Source organism: Rhinolophus sinicus, chromosome 12 (genome assembly GCF_057876585.1).
Source record: "Rhinolophus sinicus isolate RSI-liver-muscle chromosome 12, RSI-T2T, whole genome shotgun sequence".
Classification (NCBI taxonomy): Eukaryota; Metazoa; Chordata; class Mammalia; order Chiroptera; family Rhinolophidae; genus Rhinolophus; species Rhinolophus sinicus.
In genome coordinates this window covers 50,562,976-50,578,274 of record NC_142512.1, presented here as the reverse complement: position 1 = coordinate 50,578,274, position 15,299 = coordinate 50,562,976, and the positions used below count along the sequence as shown (strand labels likewise).

At 44.8% G+C, this 15,299-nt stretch overlaps 1 long non-coding RNA gene across 1 annotated transcript; it reads left to right on the top strand.

The window, feature by feature from the left end:
* Positions 1-2,584: 2,584 nt before the first annotated feature.
* On the top strand, positions 2,585-9,680 carry LOC148756583 (uncharacterized). The gene is made up of 2 exons (XR_016022985.1): positions 2,585-3,454; positions 8,763-9,680. It is a non-coding gene; the product is annotated as an uncharacterized LOC148756583 (long non-coding RNA).
* Positions 9,681-15,299: the final 5,619 nt, after the last annotated feature.

The window sequence follows — 15,299 nt, the reverse complement described above, 5'->3', positions numbered from 1 at the left end:
CATGTCGTCTAATTTCTCATATGTTCCTGTCCTTGAAGATATTGATTAAACTCTATCTCTAGATTTTAATTGTTCTTCAAATAAATAGTTCCAAATTCTCTTCATTGATTTGAAAGGCAGGGTAGTCGAATGTTTAAGAGTGTGGATTCTGGAGCCGGACTTCCTAAATCTGGGAGTCCCAACGGGTAGCAACTAACCACATATGGCTGTTTTAATTGAAATACATTACAGTTCAATAATAGTAAAGATTCAGTTCCTCAGTCCCATTAGCAGCTTGTGAAGTGCTCAATAGCCACATGTAGCTAATGGCTACCATATTGGAAAGCACAGGCATAAGACATGTTTGGCGTTGTACAAAGTCCAGTTGGACAGCTCAGGCCAGAGCCATACCCCAGCTCTGCTACTCATCTGAGTTTAAGCGAAGTATTTGACTTTCTGGGAAATTCCAGTTTCCTCATAGTCCCTACCTCCTTGAGTTTTGTGAGCCTGAAATGAGCTAATACAGGTAAAGCCCTTAGAATAGCGTCTAGAGCATAACAGGTCATTTAGAGTTAGCCATTCTGATCTGCTCCAGTCTCATTTTCCAGCTATCGACTCCTGTCCATGAACTGACCTTTAGTCCATGGATCCATACCACATTTTTCAAAACAGCGTTCTCACTACCTCCTGCCAAGAATTCTCTTTGATCTCCCTTAAAAGACTGCATTATCTGGCCAGAAACTATTCATGGAGGCTGCCTTCTTACTCACTCACATAGAAATTACTCTCTAAAACCATCAGCCACCCTGGGAAATAAGAATCACTTCATGTCAGGCCCTCATGGCCTTTAGGCTGGACTTGCCGTGTTGGTCCCCTCCAGGCTAGGGAAGCTCTTTTTTCTCCTTTGGTTCTGGGACAGCAAGTGTGGAGATGGTGTGTAATCAGGCTAGCATTCTTCACTGGTGACCTAATGAGCCGGCATGACTAAATGACCATTAGGTGGAATGTTTGTGTGAACTGCAATCGAAAAGTTCCTCTAAACTTCCTGAAAAGGAAGATAATATATCTAAATAGCTTCCTGTCTCTTGGCTGCCAAGTAGCAGCAGAAGCAAAATAGATTCTCCAGCAGGGAAATATTTAGCATGTTGGGTGCACTGGGCCTCTCCCTGTTTGGAAGAGTGCGCAGAGCAGGGAAGTGAGGGGGTCTCTGGGCACTCCCCGATGGCCCTGACGTTTGCCGAATGGTTTCTGAGCTAGAGATTAGGAAGACATTGAGGGTGGATGGAGAGCATGAGGGGACAGAGACGGACTAACTATTCAGGGTCCTGGTGCTACCGTGTCTTCAGGACATGGAACAATGCTGACTTTGGTTGTTAGAAACCCCAGCTCATGCCTTAGCAGGAAAGAGAAGAACAGATTGCTTCCTGCCTGTGGATGATTGCTTCCAAGCCCCTGTGTGTGTTGCTCTGGAAGACCTTCCCATTGCTATTAAAAACATGTTTGGGGGCTTGACTTTAAATGGAAACTGCTGCTTAACGTAGCCAAACCACAACACGGAAGCCAGAAAAGCCCCTCTGCCATTTGCCATGGCTCAAGGGTGGGCAAGGCAGAACTTTCTCGGCAGTCCACAGCATGTGTCCCTTCAACCCCCACGCCCTGAGGTGTGAGGAGCGAGGCAGGTGGGTGGAGGAAGCACAAGGCATGGCCTGTCCCGCTGCCCCACTGGTGCATCCCTGTGGGCGCGGCCCATCCACCCAGCTCCCTGGGTTCGGCTGTTGAAATTGTCCAATATGTGAGCGTTGGGTCCTCTCTCAGCATCCCTCCGCCAGCACCCTTTCTCCCTCTCTCTGACTGCAGGCTACACTAACCCACATCGGCAGCTGCTCTAGGGATCTGGCCCAGAGGCTGGCAAACGTTTTCTTAAAGGGCCAGAAAGGGACTATTTTAGGGTTTGCAGGTCAAGAGGCAAAATAAAGGGATATTATGTAGGTGCTTAGATAACATTTTAAGATCAAATCATTTAAATATCATCATCAGCAACAACTAAGAACCCTTCTTAGCGTGAGGGCCACACAAAAGCAGGTGGGGGCTAGATGTGGCCTGCGGGCTATAGTTTGCTGACCCCTGGTGTAGGATGTAAACTGTGGTGAATAATTGCTGTTTCATGGCTGACAAATATTTATTGAGAAGTGACTGTGTGCTAGATGCTGGACTGGATGTTGGGAACACTATTGGAAAGCAAAACAAAGTCAAACACAGGCTGCACCCTCAAAGGTTCGTTTTCTAATGGGGACGATGGATTTAGGAAAAGGCCATTCAAAGACAAGATTGTAGGTAAGTGCAGAGGACCAGACGTTCACAGAGACGAGGTTGTGGGAGGGCATCCAGCCCAGCTATGGGGGTGTGTGTGTGAGAGAGATAGAAAGAGACGGGACGGGGGGGAGGGGGGCAAGAGAGGAGAAGAAAAGGCTTCCCAGTTCAGGGGATTCCCAAAGCTGAGTCTTTAGGACTTTTTAGTTGAACAGGAATCACTGAGGCCAAAGCCAAATTCTAGGCTGAGTTTTCCCTCAGGCATGAAGGTAGGACACAACATGTCATTCTGGTAGCAAAACTGCAAGTCCAGAAGAGCAGGGTTGCAGAGTGGGCCGTGCCAGGTGCACTCTTAATTCCAGGTGGATGGGGTCACTAAGGCACTCACCTGTGTGCTGGGGACTTGGCATCCCCTGACCCTGAGGTACACCTGTCTGAATGGGACGTTATAGAAGAGTTAGGTGATGCCCAAGGCCACACAGAGAGAAGACGGGCTTGCATTCAAATGGAGACTGACCGGTGGGCTCCTTGCACTAAATCATCCTCTGTCCCTCACTAAAATCACAGTGTCACCCAGCTCTATGGTTGTCCCTTCAGCGGTTCTGCCAGCTCAGCCCACAGGGGTTTTGTCAGGAGCCCCTGCGCTCCAAGCCATAAGCTGTGTGTGGCTCTTTCAATGTCAATTAATTAAAATTTAATGACATTTAACTTTCAGTCACTCAGTCACGCAAGTCACATGTCGAGGGCCCAACAGCCACATGTGGCTAGCAGCTACCATATCAGAGAGCGCAGGTTAGAACACTCCTGTAACCGCAGAAGGTTCTACTGGGCCGTACTGGTCTAGAAGACATGAAATCTCTGTTCTTGGCTTGGCTTTGGGAAGCAGCTGGCCAAAAAAAAAAAAAAGAAAAGAAAGAAAGAAAACCCAGATCTTCTTTACAAACAGGCAGTCCCTGGTGTTGTGGGAATGTGTCGGGGGCGCACAGTGAAGTGTGCAGGAGAGAAGAGAAACAAAATGGGGCTGAGGTGGGGACTTCGTGTTTTCCCCAATATTACTAAGCAACCGTGTCCTAAAATCGCCAGAGCCAGCGACAGAACTTTGTTTACCAGGAAGAAAACACTTGAAAAGGAGAATATTTGGCGGAAATGCGCTTGGGATTAGCAGGTTTTTTTTTTTCTTTCTTCTCTTTCTTTTTTTCTTTTAATGCTGTTTTGTTTTTCTTCTGGGTTGTTCAAGGTACTGACCTAGCACTCAGCCCCCTTTGCCAAGAAACTCTTTCCCTGCCTAATTAGCTTGTGGTATTGTTCGCGGTTCTGGGAAGGGAGGGGAGGGGGTGAGGCAGGGGGCGGGCGGGGCTGGGCGGGCCCAATGGGGAGCCGCAGTTCGGGGAGGAGGCGGGGGAGTGGGGCTGGTCATTAGACGCGAGGTCTCGAAAATCCCTCTGTAATTAATTTTCTCCTGCATTAATTAGAGAAATGTTGGATCGGGTGGAAGAAGGAGGGATTTCTCGCCCCTGGGCTGCTTTTCAGGGCGACTTAAGGGAAAGATGGTAATCTGCTGCAGAGTTGGACGTGGCCAGGGTTTTCAGAAGACTCCTGCCTGTGGGAGGGGAATCCAATTTAAAGCAGGGTCACAGGGAGGCATGGGCTTTATTTTAACTTGGGCGGGATAATGGGACACATCTCTTCAGAAGCCCAACCTGTCTGTGTGTATGCACGTGCGCGCGCGCCCTTGCACCACGCACACACATTGCTGCGTCTGAAGCATTGCCCCATGAATTCTGAATCCACAAAAATTTAACAGAATTCTCCCTAGGGAGCTCCATCTCTCCTGTCCCTGGCCCCTAATCTCACAGCTAGACGCACTCAAATGTAAATTAGAGCCCCACTTGCTTGTATCCCCTCAAATGATTCCATTTTAGCCCAAAGAGAGACTCCGGTCATTTTCCCTGTGCTTTTTCTGCATTTTAAAGAGGCAGCTATGATGACTGTCTCACAAGTAAGTTTCTCGCCCTGTGGAAAAGAGATCCCTGAGAAGATTCTAATAAAAGCTTCTGGAAGCTACCAGCCCACAGATTTTCTATCCTGTGTCCCAATGGGTTGAAAATGACGTCTTGAAGGCATGAAACCAGCACACTTCTAGAATTCAGTGCCAACTCCCTGGTCCTGTTAGCTGCTTTTATGGAAATTTGAATTGAGCCCAGCTTCTTCTAGACTCTGGTTTCGTATGGATTTTATTAATTCGACCAATGGCTTAATAGTTCTGTTTTAGCCGGTGGGCCCACATCCAACAAGCAGTATTCTTGTGTCTTCACGCCCGTCCCTCGGTCTTCCAGGCCAACACCTTCAGTTAATAATTCAACGGAGTTTTTCCAAAGAGGGAGGGCCAGCCTGTGTCAGCCTGCTACCATTTTTCAAAGCAGTCAAATCAGTGAATCAGTGGTACCGATTTAAGCTCTGGGCTCCAATGAAGAATTCCCCTTCACGGGTTGCTAACTAAAATCAATAGGCCTCCAATAGAAAAAGGTCTCATGGAATAGACAGACCCGTTAATGGAATCGAAGCTGGTGACTGGAGAGAAGAGCCATGGCCAGTTCACCTGGCTGAAGTTCTTTGAGTCCAGCTCTCATCCTCGACTGGTTGGGCCCATGTAATGGGACCTGGGCTCCCAGACCTTCCATCTGCAATCATTATTGTCCACTGAATGCACTGCTTCCTTAAACCTTTCAGGCTGTGCGTTTCTTTGGTAGGGCAAAGGATCTGTGGATGACCTCCGGGCTCCATCCCCTGGCTGTCACCAACAAGCCTTCGCGGTTGGAAGAATCTTTGATCCATGCTACTTGAGTCACACAACTCTTCATTCCCTTGGGGAGGGATAAGTGGAGAGAGGACAACAAAAGAAATGAGAAGAGTGTGGGATGCAGGTTTAGGGCAGGAAATAGGGTTGGGAGTAAGGACGATAAAAACAAGATGGAATCTCCTGGAAGCTCTCAGCACCCCTGGGAAGCTGTCCGTGCCCTCTCTCTTCCCAGGCCCATCCATATTGCATTCTTCACAGCAGCTGTTTCAACTCTTCTCCTCCCTCCTCAGGCCTTAACATTCCACCCCCGTCATTCACAGCAGATGACTTCACCCCCAGCTCTACTGAGAGGACCACGCCACTGGTCTATACTGACTCCAAGTGGCCTACGAGTCTGGCTGTGCCACTGGGTTTAAACCAGTGCTCTGCTGCAGTTACAGTTGCTTGTGGGCAATTTACTTAGCCTCTGTCAGACTCAGTTTCCTCGCATGTAAAATGGGGTTGCTGTGAGGATTAACTCAAACAGTATATGTAAACAGAAAGTAATAGTAACTATCAATTGTCGGGAATAATACCACTACCACCATCACCACCATTCACTGCCTCATCTTATCATCCACCCACCTCAAAATTTTCTTGTGTTACATCCTTGGTTCCATCCAACTGGCTCAGAGAAAGTGGAGCCCCGCCTCTTGCCTATGGCTGGCCCCTCACTGACACAGAAACCATGTGCTGCTGTCTTATCCCAAGTGGTTATCTCTGGCATCTTCCATCTCCCTCTCTTTGCCAGCGTCTTCCTCTTGGTGTTCAAACACACTCAGGTTCCAATTAACTCCCCCAAATGCCTCCCTTCTCTTGATTATTCCCTCAAACCACCGTCTCATCTCTTTCCTTCCTGTCACTCACAGATCTAGCCAAAGAATCATCTATGCTTATTGACAGACACCACTTCCTGGCCTCCCACCCACTCCTCAGCCCACTGCAACTTGCCTTCTGCCCCCAGTGCTTTGGTGCAGTCAAACTTTCAAAGGTCCTTCTAATTGCCCTCTTGCCTCCTACTCAGTCCTTCAGAAGCGTCTGGCTCTGTTGATCCAAACAGTCATCTCCCAACTCTCCTCTCCCCAGGCGTCCATGATTCTGTTCCTCCCTGGGTCTTTATTTCTTTTGCATGTGACTCATGGTCCTCTGTCAGTGTGCCCCAAGTGTCATCTTGTTTGCCTTCTCCCTGGGTGGGCTCACACACTCCCTCTTCAGCTGTGATTTTACCCAAGAGTCTGCCAAACCCACGTCTCCAGCTCTGACCTCTTCTATGGTCCAGATTCTCATTTCCAGCTCCTGGCTCTTCTTCTACTCAAAAGTGTCCTGCTCATGCCATTAATTCAATACACCTCAGACTAACTTATCAGCCATTGCATATGCCTTCTTATTTCTCACTCCTTTCGTCTAGCCGTCCGTAGGTCTTACTGAATCTACCTTCAAAACAGGTCTTCGATCTAGTTCTTTCTTTCCATTTTCATTATACTCTGCCTTTGGAGGGTTTATGTCCTAGGAGTCAGGTAGTTGAAGTGGCATGTGAACTGGTCTCTCTGGATCTAGCCTCTTTTTGCCCCCGTTTCTGTTTCCCATTGACAGCAGGGTGACTTAGAAATAGGGTGGCCATGTAATTTATTGTCCAAATGGAAACATTTTTTTGTGAGTAAAAGGGAGTTCTCTGAATAATTACAAGATGGGACTGTCCTGGGCAGAGACGTATGTTCACCCTGTTAAAATGACATTCTGATAATGTCATTTCCTGCTTTCAGAATCTCGTGGCCCTGTAATAACGTGTCACATTCTCAGTACAGTGTTCATAGCTCCCTCATGAGCTGGCCTCCTTAAATCATGTTAGTCTCACTTTCACTCTGGGTTCTCTACGCACCTGACTGTCCAGCCATCCTGAGAGCTTTGTCTCCCGAAGTGCTTTGTCCTCCCCTTTCTCTAGCCTGTGCTCTGACAGTTCACCTGCCCAGAAGCCTCTCTGGCATCTCCATTCCTATCCTTCAAGGGTCATCTCAAATGCTGCACCCTCCCTGAAGCCTTCACTAATACAGGTATTATTAATAGGATGAGTTTCTCCCTCTTCTCTGTTCCAACAGTACGTCACATGACCATTCATAGTACGCCCAACATTCGAGTTACCTGTGTGCACAAATGTTGCTCTCTAAAGACCTCACACTTGGGGAGCAGGGCCAGGTAATGCTCTTCTCTCAGAGCTGTTAGCACCATTCCTTGCTTAAAGAAGCGAGGAAGGAAGGAAATATTCTGAGCACCTACACTGTGCCGGGCATTCACATAAGGTTTCTTGTTCCAACTCTACAACTCTGCAGGATGGATATCATTATGTGTCCCACCCCCACACTGTTCTTTTTCCCTTTATGTGGAAGAAAGATAAGCCCGGACAGATTAAAGGAATTCACACAGCTGAGAAGTAATAGAACTGCATTTCAAACCGAGGCCCGTCCTCTATAGAGAAAGTGCCTAAAAAGCAGGCTGCATGAATGACTTCTAATCCTATGATCTTTCTATACACAAGGGTACTCCCAATATTTGTGTATTGAATAAGATTTAATGAAAAAAAAAAAGAAAAAAGAACATGGTATGCAACAGCACAATTCACAATGGGTCCTCAACGTGACCTTGCTCCAGCTAAACAATAACCAAACACTTCCATCCGGGGTAATCAGAGTAACACACTCACTAAGGTAAGGTCAATCTTGAACAGGAAAACAAGTCATAGACAGGCAGCGTAACGGAGAGTGTAGGTGGAGGTGAGGGTTGGGTATGAATATTTTCTGTCATGGTGATGATGGGAGAGAGAGTTTCCGAGCAACATAAGCCATTAGAGCTTTTCATTTTTTACACGCAAATTCTTCTTGTTCTCCTCTCTTCCCTCATTACGGTTTAAGTGGCAGCACGGGGGAGTCGGTATGGAAAGCTGGCCTACATCAGAGCCTATCTCATGGACTCAGTACCTGGACTTAGAGTCAAGAGAAAATACATTTGTGAGATCAAACTAATCAGGGAGATCAAACCCAAGAGCCAGAAGAGGATCTTGGGATAACCCCCGGATGACTGGCTTTTCTTCCCAGCTGGGCAGTTTTCTCTAGGTGATTCTCAACTTCTCACTTGATTTGGTTGTAGGGAAAAATGACAAGGAAGTAAAGGCCCCTGGAATATCATGTTCGTCTTATAACCTCTTGTCACATCACGAGGTCTGATACACAGTGAAATGCCATTCCTGCCTCCTGGACAAGTGTCCAATGTCTGAAATGGTTTAGACACACTGTTCCCATTGGAAACATACAACAGGCATTAAGGCAGGGAAAGGGAGGTGGGGGTGGAGAGAAAGACCACCTACACCTGGTGATGACCTGTGGATATACCAAGGTGAGTATGAAAGATTCAGTGCCAAGAAGGGAAATTTCAAAGCTTCATATCATAAGTGCATGCATACAATTAAATGTATACATAGGTGCATACGTGCCCTTGCTGAAGGTTCAATTTGTCTCTGTATAAAACTGAGACTCCCTCCTCCCCCAAAAGAACAAAACATCTCTTGCCCCCACTTTGAACATTGCCTGGGATGCAGCAAACATATATTCAATCTTCTGTCTCTCTCCTTCCCTCCTTCCAGAACACAGTGGCCAGAAGGAAAACAGAGCAACAGGCCTAGGAATCTGGAACCGTCTACAGCCACACGGATGGTAGAGAGTGGAAATCTCCAACTAGCCATCAACTCTTCCAAGTCTGCAGCTCCATTCCTGTCATCACTCGGAGTTCTGGCTTTCTTACCGCCCCTCGCCATCATCTACATGAAGGACTAAAGCAGGTGGTTTAGAACAACCAGTCAGAAGGGGTTGCCAATGGTCAGGAAGACAGGATACCTGTGCAGAGGTGAATAAACAAGGCCCATGAAGAATGCCCCTTGCTGACTGCTTCTGTATAAAAGTTTTAGACCGATTGACTCATTAGGAGGATGGGGGAGAATTTTACCTCCTCCTACTCTTCTAGCAGTCTCTTCAACGGTATTTATCTGACACTATACATTTTTGGAGAGAAATTCAGATCATCTGGGCCAGGGGCCAGCAAAGTCAGGCCACGGGCTGAAAGACTCACCGCTTAATTTTATAAATAAAGCTTTATTAGAACACAGCCATGTGCACTGTGCACTGTTGACATATTATCTATGGCTGCTTTTGCCATGCAACAGCAAAGTTGAATAGGTGAAACAGGGACCACATGTCCCATAATGCCTAATCTATTGACTATCCAGCCCTTTCCAGAAACACTCTTCAACCCCTGATAGTCCATTGTTTAGATTCTGGACAATATACTATGGCAGCATATGGACCACACTGAACTATTATACTTAGAAACATATATAAGGCCACATGAAAAATTTACAAACAGTGTTTTTATTATAAAATTATAAAGAAGGAAACTAAAAGCCACTCGTAATTCTATCACCTTCTAAGAAGAACTATTAACTATTTTGCTGTATTTGCATCTCGTCTTTTTCTATGTACATATAAAAATGAAGTATTAATAATTATGTAATGAAGTGTTTAATTTTGTATCCCCTGTTGTGTGTGCTTGCGTTTCACCATAATGGTGACCACTTTGCATGTCCTTGAATATCCCTTGTTAACACGACTTTTAATAACTTTTCATATGTCACGACATCACTGAACTTCAACGTAGTTTTCAGTTATCCATACATCGAAATATTGTGTGCTCTAACAAGTCCCATGGAGCAGAAATCTTTTGTCTGATTCTTTGATTATTTCCTTCAGATAGCTTCCCAGAAGTGGAATTACTGGGTTAAAGGGTAAGAACAATTTTCAGGGTCTTGATAACATATTGCCAAATTGCTTTCCAGAAAGATTGTACCAATTTATGCTCCCACCAGCAATGTACGAAATTGCTGCCTTACCCTAGTCTCACCAGCATGGAGTACTATCATTAAAAAAAGTTACCAAATTGATAGGCAAAAATTGCATTTTGTTGTTTTGATTTGGATGTCTTTGATTACTGGTGAGGTTAAACATTTTTTTTTTCATATGTTAAACACTTCTTCATATGTTTATGGCCAAAGGGAATCTTAATAACGGTCTTCAAGTGTACAAAGGGGTTATTTAGTAGATTGGGACCAGCTGTTCTGGAGAAGAAACTGGAAATGTTGAAACTTCAGCAAGAAACCAATCGGGTGAAGGTCTTTCAGTGATGGCTCATCTTGAGAGTCATCAAAGGCTAATGAAGATCCCGGTGCTGCTTGGAGCCTCTTTTCTCAAGGCGCAAGGAGGCTGAAGAAAAATAGCTACACATTGTTGGGTACTTCTAAGCGCTAGGCACACCGCTAATGTTTACGTATGTTCACATTTAAATGCTCGCAGAAACCCTATGAGAAACATGGAGCTTAGACAGCATTTATTAGTAATTATCCCGAGTAGGATTGAAATCCTCACCCTAAAATCCTGGTTTCGTAACCACGTTGCTCTACTGCCTTTGAAAGAGTGGCGGTTTCAACAGACTTTCCCGGCTTCAAAGTTTTGAAAAGGCTTCATAAACAAAATGAGGGAAGTAGCAACCTAGTCTCCCATATTCCCTCAGCAAGACCCCTTCTCCCTAGTGCAAATCACGGCATAGTTGTTTGCTACCAAGAGTCCACTCTCTCCTCTGGTGTTTGTGCTTTTTACGTTTCTCTGAATGCATAGCTGGGCTTGTTTCTGTCTTTTCCCATCTTTGTTTTGTGTCTCCACCCTGCTCCAGAGGAGACACAAATATCAGGTGTGTGCTTTATTCCAAAATGTCATTCTCAGCTGCACATTGGCCAGGTGGGGCTATGCTTCCTTCCTTCTCCGTCCTCCCTGGCCGAGGGGATGATCAGGGTAATGAAAACCCTCCCTGGGCTCTCCCTCCTCTCCCCCAGATCTCCTCTCCACTGCTCAATGGGAGCTTTGTCTTTGCAAAGACCAAACCTGAAACCCATCCGGCCATGGCAATTGTCTGCCCGCTCCTGCACCATTTCTATTCTGACTCTGTTAGAGATCTTGTAATTTATACTTCGACCTGCTTATTAGAATTTCAAGGAAATCATCTAATAATATTTAAAATCTAAGGGACAGAAGACAAAGCCTCTTCTCCCAACCTGCCTTCCTCAGCCACTCACATACCTTTCTTCCCAGGTTGCTCTGAGATCTGGGTTCCAAACACCTTTTGGGAAATTCATTCGTCTTCAACAAATACAATGAATTGCTCAGGTGAACAATTCCCAGGCTTATAAGGACAAGATGGCTGGAGTTGTTTTATGTGGGGGGGGAGGAACTGAAGACATCAACCCTGGTTCTTCTGCCCCCCGTGGTTTTTCAGCTGAGAATTTCAGCGCTCTCATCTTCTTGGTGATCGTTACCCTGTGTGGTCAAACACGAATTACTGCTTTAACTGATGTTGCTGTTAAAACAATAATCTTTCATCTTCCCCACTTGCCCATTTCCCACCCTCTTGGAGTGCTGGCATGTGTGTGTGTCTAGAGGCGGTGGATGGAGGGAGCAGCTATGCTCTGTTCATTTCCCTTTGAGATGGCAATTCAAATATTGTCATTCCATTCATGGGCTTGATTCTGCCGTCTCCAGCGCTGAGTGCAGCAGGCACCTGTGCTGCCTTGAACGGAGAAGAACCACTCCGCTGTTGTAAGAGCAGCCAGACGCTCTAGGTCCTCACTGTTCTGCTCTGGTTTGCTGTGTGAGAGATGACTCCACCCACTGGGCTCTGTGAAGGGGGTGGGGCCACTGTAGTCCATATAATTTCCAAAAGCCTATATTTCCATAGTACTGAGCCATTTTCAGAGTGTGAGGTGACATGTGTGACTAGTATCAACATGTTGAGACTCCTTGGCCCTCCTTCCCCAACCCTCAGCTCAACCTTCCCAAGCTCGCCATTCAGCTTTGTCTCCCATCTCAGCAGGGAAGACAAGTCCCAAAGATGGCCACAGGTCAGGATGCCTGAAACCTAGTCCTCTAGGCTAGGGAAGTGGTTCTCCAAGAATCACTTGGGAACTCATTAGAAATGCAGATTCTTGACTCTGAATAAGACACTGTGGGCATGGATCCTAGCAATCTGGGTTTTACCAAGCCCTCTAGGTGATTCTCATGTATGCTGACGTCCCAAGCCCACTGCCCTGGGCTAAATCTGCAGAGGTCAGCAGGAGAATACAGGCACACCCTAAGTCCCCTTTGGGGTCATCACACACTGGCAAAGAAAAAGGACAGGCTCTTTCGTCCTCCTATGGATGGGGCAGGGAGCCAGATCCTGCTGGGAAGGTCTGATAGCTTCTAAAAGAGCTCAGGTTCTTTAATGGTATTTTCCCCCCCTGGAAAAATGGGCTTCTCTTCTCTCTGGGTGTGGTAGTAAGACTGTTTGGATTTGTGAAAATGGCTGCGTAAGAGTGCAAACGCAAGTAAAGAATCAAAGAAAATGTGTTTTTCAGTTGGGCCACCCAATTAAACATTAAGAGATGCCCTAGCAGTTAATAGCAATTATTATTCCTCTAACATGTCTTATCTCAGAAATCACAAGCCATGGCTGAGTTGAAAGGAGTTTAGGTGCAGACGAAGGCATGGATTGTGACCCCACGTTCAAGAACGTTCAGTGTTGAGGCGCCCTGATTGTTTTTTCTGGCAATGGAGGAAGATATGCCAGGGACTTCCCTTCCTTTCTACACAAGTAAAGGACCCTCTTACAAGAACTGCGTCTATAAGCAACTGAATCCACCAAACACTATCAAATGTTTGCCTGCATATGTCTCAATACTGCTAAAACCAAAAGCAAACCAAAAACAACAAAGTCTTACAAAGCAAAACATCGTCTTACCATACAATCCAGCAATTATGCTTCTGGATATTTACCTAACTGATTTGAAAACCTATATCTTGCACATGAATATTTCTAGCAGCTTTATTCATGATCACCCAAACTGGAAGCAATTATGATAGCCTTCGTAGGTGAATGGATCGAGAAACTTGAATGCATACATACAATAGAATACTATTCAGTGACAAAAAAGAAATAAGCTGTTGAGCCGCGTAAAAACATGGACGAATCTTAAGGGCACATCGCTGAGTGAGAGGAGCTAGTCTGAAAAGGCTACATACTGTGTGATTCCACTTTTATGATATTCTGGAAAAGGCAAAAATATAGATGGCAAAACATCGAGTGCTTTCCAGAGGTTTAGGAGGGAATGAGAGGTAAATAAGTGAAGCCCTGAATTTTTTAGGGCAATGGAACAATTCTGCTCTATGCTGTAGTGGTGTAGACATGACACTATGCTTTTGTCAAAACCCATAGACCTTTACGGCCAAAAGAGCAAATCTTTATGCAATTAAAAAATATGTATTTAGGACATTGGGGGATCCCAGGATGGAATGCGGGATGTGACAGAAGAATCAAAGTGTACCACAAATGTGTAAAACAACCTTACTGAAAAAGTAGAGAGGAAAGAGGATAGAACTAAGTAATATTGGAAATGAGTCTGTAAGACTCAAGGCAAAAGGAGCGTCATTGTGCTTTGACACATAGTAGGTTGTTTCCCAAGGCGGGGTGAGGTTTACCAGTGCTGCTGCTGCTTTATCTATGTACTAGAACTGAACGATTAAGTAAGTGGATGGTGGGTAGTAGGAACCTGGTTGCTCATTGTTGAAATGAACTTTAGAGATAAGCAGTGGGAGGAGGTGAGAATCATTCATGTGGTAGAGGATTAGAGCTGGAAATATCAGTATGAGCTCATATTTAGCTTAGTATAGATACAGATGATTACATATACACATTTATAAAATATGCACATGTGCATGGGTGTGTACGTGTGTATGTGTGTGTAGACACAGATTAGTATACACATATATATTTCCTTGCTCTGTCAGTTGAGAGGGCTTAGAATTAGCAATACCTCAGCAGCCATGTACTGTTCTCTGGTAAAAAGAACCAGGGCTCCTTGGAGAAATGGCTGATTCTAGGGCTGAGGCAGGCAGGATCCAAGATGAACCTGGAGCATCTGTAGTGCCAGAAAGTAAGGAAATGCTTAAAATACAAACAGATAAAACAAAACAAAACCCAAAACACACATATACACAATGGTGGGGGTATGCGAAAGGAACACAGGAACCAAATGAAAGCACTCTCAATGGCCAAAGCTGAAACAATTTGAGCAAAAAAATAAATAACGTAGTATTGGATTATAACCCAAAGTATAAAATATTCATGAGTCCATACTGATGTAAATAAATGATTGAGTAAATAAATAAATGGGGGAGAATAGACAACTCTCTGTGCAGAAGAATTTAAATAATTTATGTAGATACTCTGTCCTCAAGGAGATGGGACCTAGTGACTTCTTTCTAAAGAGCACAGTAAGGAAAGGAGAGGAAAGAAGGAACTTTACAGTGCAGCAACCTGACAAATACTACCTAGGCCAGGTGGTCAAGGTCAACATCAAGGGTAATATCATGTTGAGAGTATGTACATTGATATGGTGTGATGAGGACAGCACTTTACCTCTGTGGTCTTCTTTCTCAAAGCTCACCCCCAGTTTAATTAGGAGAAAAGCATTGGACCAAAAAATAAAAATAAAAATTGAGGGACGTTCTACAAAATATCTGACCAGTACTCTTCAAAACTGTTAAGGTAACAAAAAAAAAAACAAAAAACAAAAACGATAAAAAAACAAGGAAAATCTGAAAACTGTCACAGCCAAAAAGTGAGTAAGGACCTATAACAACTAAATGTAATGTGGTATCTTGGCTGGGATCCTGGGACAGAAAAAGAACATTAGGAAAAAACTAAGGAAATCTGAAAAATGTATGGATTTTATTTAATAGTAATATATCAGTATGAATTCATCAATGTGACAAACGTGCCATGGTAATGTAAGATGGTACTCCTAGGGGAAATTGAGTGTGGGGTATATGGAAACTTGCTGTACCAACCTCACAACTTTTCTGTAAATTAAAAATGATTTTAAAATTAGAAGCTTACTAAAAAAGACTAGAAAAGATTCTTGCCCTTGAGATTAAAGTCAAGATCAAGGACACTGATATAAAGTCATAATAAAATAACGAGGATAGATTGAATACTGGACTGTCTGCAAATGAAATAAGTAATGAAGTGAATGTGATATCCT